The sequence below is a fragment of the Aythya marila genome (genome assembly GCF_965140915.1).
Source record: "Aythya marila genome assembly, contig: HAP1_HAP1_SCAFFOLD_179, whole genome shotgun sequence".
In the NCBI taxonomy this organism is placed as follows: Eukaryota; Metazoa; Chordata; class Aves; order Anseriformes; family Anatidae; genus Aythya; species Aythya marila.
In genome coordinates, this window is record NW_028137479.1 from 19,894 (window position 1) to 27,073 (window position 7,180).

A 7,180-nucleotide genomic window follows, 5' to 3' on the forward strand; every position below is an offset into this window, starting at 1 on the left:
GCTGGGTACTTGTTTCCTTTGTGCATTTATTTCCTTGTGTCCCATGAGAGAGAGAGAGAAAGGCTACAATGTGCAAGCCATTCAGCATTTATCCATGAAGCAGATCCTGAGCAAACTGAACTTGCTCAATATGGGAAGCACCTCACTGGGGCAGGCATTAAAGCATCTTATTACCTGTTAGTTTTGTGCTCCATAAACATTTCTGCTCTGCTGGGGCAGGTCCGGGTTGTGCCGAGGGAGCTGGCACATCTCCTTCACTCTGCTGCATCCGCAGAGCTTTCTCACGCTTTATTTCTTCCAAGGTTTTAACACGCACTTCTCCTTCTGGCTTGACTTTTCCTGCCGGCTCCTTCGCCTGCCCTTTGCTGGGCCCGGACAGAGCGAGCTGCTTCTTGGACTCACCCTGAATTTTGCTCTTGCTATGGCATTCTCCTGCTTTTTTCTTCTCTTCTACCAAGCGATTATTCTTTTTTTCAGACAAGGCTTCAGAGAAAGTTTGCATGCGACCTGCACGAGCAGCTCTTGCCCCTGCGCTGGAATCTTCAGTTTTACCGTGCCCTTCAGCCTCGGCTTTGGCTTGAGGTTCGCGTCTCTGAAGAGCTTTCTCACGACGGATTTCCTCCAGTGTTTTCACATGGATCTCTCCCATCGGCTTAGCAGCCTTCCCTGTCATCATCAAGAAATGAGGAGAAGCACCAACATTTAAAGAGAGTCCAGCAATATTTTAAGTCTCCAAAATTTGTCAGAGCACTAAGGAAAACTCATCTTGAGCGTTCCCAATAATGCATCTTAGAACAATATCCTTAGAACAACATTCTCCTCCTCCTCTGAGCCACTTGTATTTTGAAGACCAGCCCTATCCAGAGAGAACTGCTACACAGAAATGCTGCTTTACTTTATTACTTTTTCAGACTGCATTTCAAATTCCTGCTCCTGGCAGTGGTTCTATTCTAATTGTACGTAACGGTTCACAGAAGCAGCTAAAAACCTCGACAAGGCACAAGTAGAAAATAAACACACACCTAGAGCCAGAGTTCTGATAGTGGCTGTCAGAAGAGCTTCAGCACTCAACCAAGAGGCGTCAGTTCTTTGTTTTCGTTTAAATTAGTTTGTAGGGATGTATGAAAGCAGTCCAAGTTCGTGGAAAGGACGGAGGAGAAAGCATATTTAAGATCTAGCTGTTACCTCTCTCAGTACTGGTCTGTTTAGGAGGTAATCCCAGCCTGTCCTTCAGAGACTTGGGAACTCGAACTGCAAAACAGAAAAAGAACGAATTAGGGAGGCTGCATAATGTCAACTTCAGGTTCACATTTCAAAACAAGACAGGAAAGGTAACTTTGAATCCCAGTGATTACGACCTCAGCCAACATGCAAAAAGAAACATCACTGGAAAAGGACAAACAGAAAGACTAAATACGAAACCCAGGAATCCAATCCAGATGCCCGTTTAGTACCTGTCTCTCTCTTGGGTGCTTTGTCAGCATTTCCCGGAGCCTCTACCTTCTTCCCCAGCCTTTCAGCAAGGCTGCGCTTCACTGGAAGGCTGCCTACATCATCTTCAGAGAAAACAAGGAATATTGTAAGAACTTTTCTTTGCAGGAAGGTTTGAGAACAGTCAACAATAAGCTTCTCTTTTTCAAGCATATTTTCATAGAATTGCCTTTCAGCTGCTAAATGATTTTTTTTTTTTTTTTCCATTTCTGCCGTCAACACAGATCTCCACTGCAATGTATTTTCCCTTCATACATCACAAATACTCTTTAATGCAGTCATATATAGAAGGCAGCACCTACGTAACAGCTCGTAAAAAGTTCTCACCCGCAGAGGCTTTCCGTTTTCCTTGTCTATCAGCAAGATCTACTCGAACCACAGGTTCCTCCCCTAAAACAAAAGGGAATTTTTTTTTCTATTTCACAGAAACCAGTAGCCAACAGAAATATTATCCTGTTAGCCCATGTCCAAAAAACCCTAGTCAGACACTGTTTTGACAGCTAGACCACACAAACTCATATTTTAACTATAATTAACATGGAAAAAAAATATTAATAGTCTCAGTGCTTGCTTCAAATTCCAGCTGAGATAGTAGAGAGTGAATCTGAGTCTGCTTGACACCTATACTTTGTGCAGAACAAAGCTGCATAAGCAAGCAGAATATTCTTAGGTGCAAATGCTGAGAAATATTCCTTTCTAAGGTGAATGTCTACAAGTAAAAGTACTTCCACACTTTTTTCCCTTTAAAAGGCATTTGCACAGCTCTAAACAATTTATACACAAACTCCTGTCATACTGTGTCCACACCTGCCACTGTACGCCTCTTTAATGCTTCAGAAATTGCTTCTTATATAGCACTGGCTTCTACAGCTCGCTCTTCTCGTTACTCTTCTGTTTTTCAGTTACCCCCCTATTGGCATACTGACACTTTTTTTTTTCTCCTGCCACTGCACTTAACCTGAGCACCAAATCTTTCCAGTACAACCAGGGACTTTAAGCATAAAAGCACGTTTTGAACAGAAGGCAGCACCAGAAGGCTAACATGGGTGAATTGTTTTAATTATTGCTTAACCCTCCAGTTTAGGAGTAATGAAATCAAAACAAAAGCATTCATTATTACCTTTCTTGGAAGACACTGTCACAGTTCTCACCACTGTCCGGACATTTTCCTCTTCTGGAGCAGGAAAAATCATAGAATCAACGGGACGAAGAGAAGATCTTGAAGAACCTTCTGTTCAGAGCAACCAAAACATAAGGAAGTTTACCCAACATAAAAAACTATCACAAAGAACAAAAAACTTTAAATGATTTGTTACTGTCAAAAATACAGCAAGCAGAGCATGTAAAGAAGAGAGGTGACTAATTTGCCTCTGGTTGCCCTTTGGACTCCCATTTAGAATACCAGCTGGCTGAGAATCAGGTTGCTTTATGCCCCCAGCTAAAAATGGAAGTCTGTCCCTCAAGCAGCTCCCAGTCACCATCACCTGCCGTGAACAGGATAAGAAAGTAGGCAATATTAACTCACCACCGTGTCTCTTCTTTTTTTCCTTCATCTTCTGCCATTTGATTTCCTCAAGTGTTTTTATTCCAAAATTCAGATTGCCCTCTGAAAACAGGAAACAGTTCATGAGACAGGCTTAGAGGCACTCACTGAGGACCACAGGTCCTCAGGCTTCTTAGCGCTCAGGAACTTTCTGAAGTATTTCGAATAAAGCCTGTCAACACTCCTCACAAGTGAAAGAGCCATAGAACCAATGGCATTTTGCCCCTCCTTTCATCCTTCAGGGTTCAAAATGTAGTTTTAATTTTAATCCATTTACACAATATTAGATCCCTCTATCGTTAGATATGGCTTATCAGCAGTGGTTGCAAGGCTGCACGTGCAGCCATTTAAACTCCATGCTGTGGCCCTGTTTTGTTCTCCAAAAGTAAAGAAAAGGAGTTCACCTTTCTGACCCAATGGGCACATGATGGTATTAATGGCAGAAATGAGATCATGGAAATAACCGACTCCATTCAGCACCCCTACATTTTGTTGTGTTTTTACACCACGCTGCTTTTGACTTAACTGTCAAGTTCTTCTGATTTATCCTACTAAGGTGCTGGCATACCTTGTTTAGTAGTAATAGAACTGCCTTTCCGAGTGGAAATCACCCGTAATCCATTTTTGCCTTCCGCAGCTGGATGCTGGATGGGAGTTTTAGTTTCTTCTCCTTCCTCAGAAAGTTGGTCTGAAGGGGAAAAATCGATTCAGTTATGCATAGACCAGGTTGGTCATGATTACGTAGCTCATGCAGTGACACTTCAGCCCATGGTTCATATAAAAAACTTTGTTGCTGTTTTGTTTTGTTTGTTTGTTTGTTTGTTTGTTTGTTTGTTTTTAAACAGCTACACTGACCTGATGAACTCCTAAGTAGAATACACTAGGACAAAACATCTAGGACTCTAGATTCTCTTTGCAGCTTTAACTACTACACAACACATTGCTCTTCAGACAGAAAAAAGAAATTTCCTTCCTAGTTTCACATAGAATTTTACAGAAAAGACCAGCTAAAGCCAGGAGTGGTTCTAAGCTTTCCTCCAACGTTTCAGCTTCTGTCCACTGACTGCCAGACAAAGCCACCAGTGACCTGGCCAGACTGCCTGCCCTATCGCTAGTCAGACCTCAGGTCATCTGTGATTTATACACTCATTTACAGCACAGATTCCTTCCAAGAACCAAAGATTTAACACATTCATTTACAGCACAAATTCCTTCAAGAACCAAAGATTTAACACATTCATTTACAGCACAAATTCCTTCAAGAACCAAAGATTTAACACATTCATTTACAGCACAAATTCCTTCAAGAACCAAAGATTTAACACATTCATTTACAGCACAAATTCCTTCAAGAAACAAAGATTTACACAATCATTTACAGCACAAATTCCTTCCAAGAACCAAAACATGCTCACCATCATCATCTTCATCATCATCTGCAGCATTGATTACAACTGGAGGGTGTGTACGGCTTGGGACATTTTCAGAGTTTTCCACTTTCGTCACCCCCTTAGCTGTGGAGAGGGATTTGACTGGACAGAAAGTTTGTTTTGCTGCAGTGACATCTGAGCCACTTTCAGATCATCGTCCGCGCACTCAGGCGGACTTGGCAGTGTAGCTAGAGGAAGAGGAGGATCATCGGTAATATGGCAGTTTAAAACTTTGACCACAATGCAAAGAGATGGTAGCAAAGGCAGATAACCCGCACAGACAACGAATTCAGCATCTCCTTTTGCCCATCCCATCACTGCTTACACCGTGAACAATGATTTCCCTTCCAACAACAACACATCTCCCTACCACCCAGCAAAAGAGGAAACAACAGGAAGCAAACTGCAAGGCAAACATCACACAAAGCAAAGAGAAGCTGAGCACGAAAGCAGAAAACAAACACCAGCAGTACACTCGGTGCAGTACACCTATGACTGCAGACCTTTTCCTGCCCTCACAAATGAACAGTTACCTGACGCCCCCTACAGGATTGGCACCCACTAAGTAATACTCAAAATTAATTCTTCAGCGCTTAAAGAAAAAGGACCTAAACTCACTCTTGCTTGGTGGTAAGAATTGTCCATCGATGTAACGTCCCTTTGCATGATGAAAAGCACAGTTGGCTTTCTGACAGCCTCCCGGCTGGTTCTCCCAGTAGCAAGGAATCTCACTGCGCTTTTTCTGAAGACAGAAAGAAAGAAAAGCTCGTGATAACATGCACCTGAGGCTTGCAAAGAGATGCACAGCTCCAGATCGTGACAGCTGTCACAACACAGTGCTGAAACAGCATTCCAAAGGTCAGTTTCTCAGTTAAGTGTAGTATTTCTGGGCATATTCACAAAGTTTGCATAAGCTGTAACCACTATGCACATTTAGTTTGGTCATCACTCAGTTTGAGAAGACAGGCACTCTCAGACATCACTTGAGGGTGGCTTAAACTAATACACCTAGGATTATACTAGGATTATTCAGAGGGAAAAAGAACATCTGAAATTGCCTAGGTTAACCCTGTCTAGAACTACTTCTTGGAGACTTAGTTCTGCTGCACCTTTAACTTTCCCCACTTCCTACCCCAGGCAGCTACAACAGCGTTATCTGAAGGACTGTGGGTCAGAAGACACCTGATAGTTCATTATCAAGCCTGCTCCCATGAGGATAGAACAGCCTGTTTATTACCCCCCTGCTCCAGCACGTTTTAGCAGTCTATTTAACAGCTATTCTGCATCTCTTGAGAAAACTGTCAGCATCTAATAAAAAAAAATAAACAAATATCTTGCTAAGACATACCTAAGGCATTGATTTTATTTCCCTCTGCTTCCTCCCACCCCCTCTCTTGGTAACAGAAACCAGTATGATTTTGAAGCAAACAAATCTATCCTGCAAAAGCACAATCAGTACACCTACGGCACTGAAAAATGCTTTTGTGGATTTATTTTGAGAACACATTGTTAGGCACTCACGTCAATTTCCATGTGTCTGAATCGGCAGACATTCCTGAAACAATGACCCTCCTGCCACAGCTTGCAGACCGTCTCATTGCCCAGAGCAGCTTCGCAGTGGCGGTAGGCACATTTGTCTCCCTGGAACCAAAAGGAAACCAACAAGGAAAATAGAGTACAGCCTCAAAAATGGCCATGCTGCTGCCTAATGGTGCTACAACTGAATTCACAATCTATCTGGTTCTCAAGTTAACCAAAGACCAGTGTGCTTCCTCCTCCTAATCTACTCCTTCCTGAAAAAAAGGGGGAAAAAAAGCAAAGCAAAGGAAAGCCAGCCATACCTTGCTACAGGTAGAATAGAAATAGAAGTAGCAATCGTCTCCTTGTTTAGACATGCCGACGAGTTCTGCTAACAAGCTCGGGTTCTCTCCACAGGGACTTCCTCTGCTCTTGGAGAGAGCTGTCTTCACCCTTGCCTGGGCTGAAAGTCTTCTACTGGCTTGTGATCAGTGAAATCTTCTTTTTAAAAGTAACCCGAAAGAAAGTAACAAGTGAAAAATAATGAGGAACAAACATTTTTCCAGCTTTCTTCAGTTAATCAAATCAAGTTATCAGTCTCTCAAAGAGAGCAAAGCCTTGAAATCAGCTGTTACATGAACTAACTAAATATTAAAGTTCTGTAAAGCTGCCAGGAGCTTTGTCAGCAAGCATTCTCTTCCACATCCTCAATAATATGACCTGGAGCACATCTGGAAGCCTGAAAACGGAGTCACTCCTTAAAAAACCACCTGATGATACATGCAAGTCAATAATCAACTATGGCTACAAATAACTTCTCTAGAACACAGTTAGGACGCATTAAACAGCACGTTCCAGGCCCTGTGGGTCTTCGATTTCACCTACCTGGACAACCTCAGCAAAGTTATCGATCTTCAAAGGCTTCCAGTTAACTGCTCCTGTAGGCCGAACCAAGACTGAATCCGTGAATTAATAATAAAGGGGTAGGAAGAATTTTCCTCCTCACTTTGCCAAGGGAACCTCTCATCCACAATTCAAACATAGGATGCGCTTTTAAACAGCTTATAACTAAGAGAGGAAGCAAGTCCATTTGAATGCTCTCTCAGACTGGATGCAGCCACGGTTAGTTAGCTCTTCAAAAAAATAAAAAACAAAAACCAAAACAAAACAAAAACAAAAAAAAACCAGCGCATTTAGA

The 7,180-nt window shown here is 42.3% G+C and overlaps 1 long non-coding RNA gene across 1 annotated transcript; it reads right to left on the minus strand.

The window, feature by feature from the left end:
- Window positions 1-2,656: 2,656 nt before the first annotated feature.
- On the minus strand, window positions 2,657-4,565 carry LOC309890783. Its single transcript, XR_014319449.1, has 4 exons — window positions 4,450-4,565; window positions 3,603-3,722; window positions 3,017-3,097; window positions 2,657-2,722 (listed from the first exon to the last, which is right to left on the minus strand). It is a non-coding gene; the product is annotated as an uncharacterized lncRNA (long non-coding RNA).
- Between the last annotated feature and the right edge of the window lie 2,615 nt (window positions 4,566-7,180).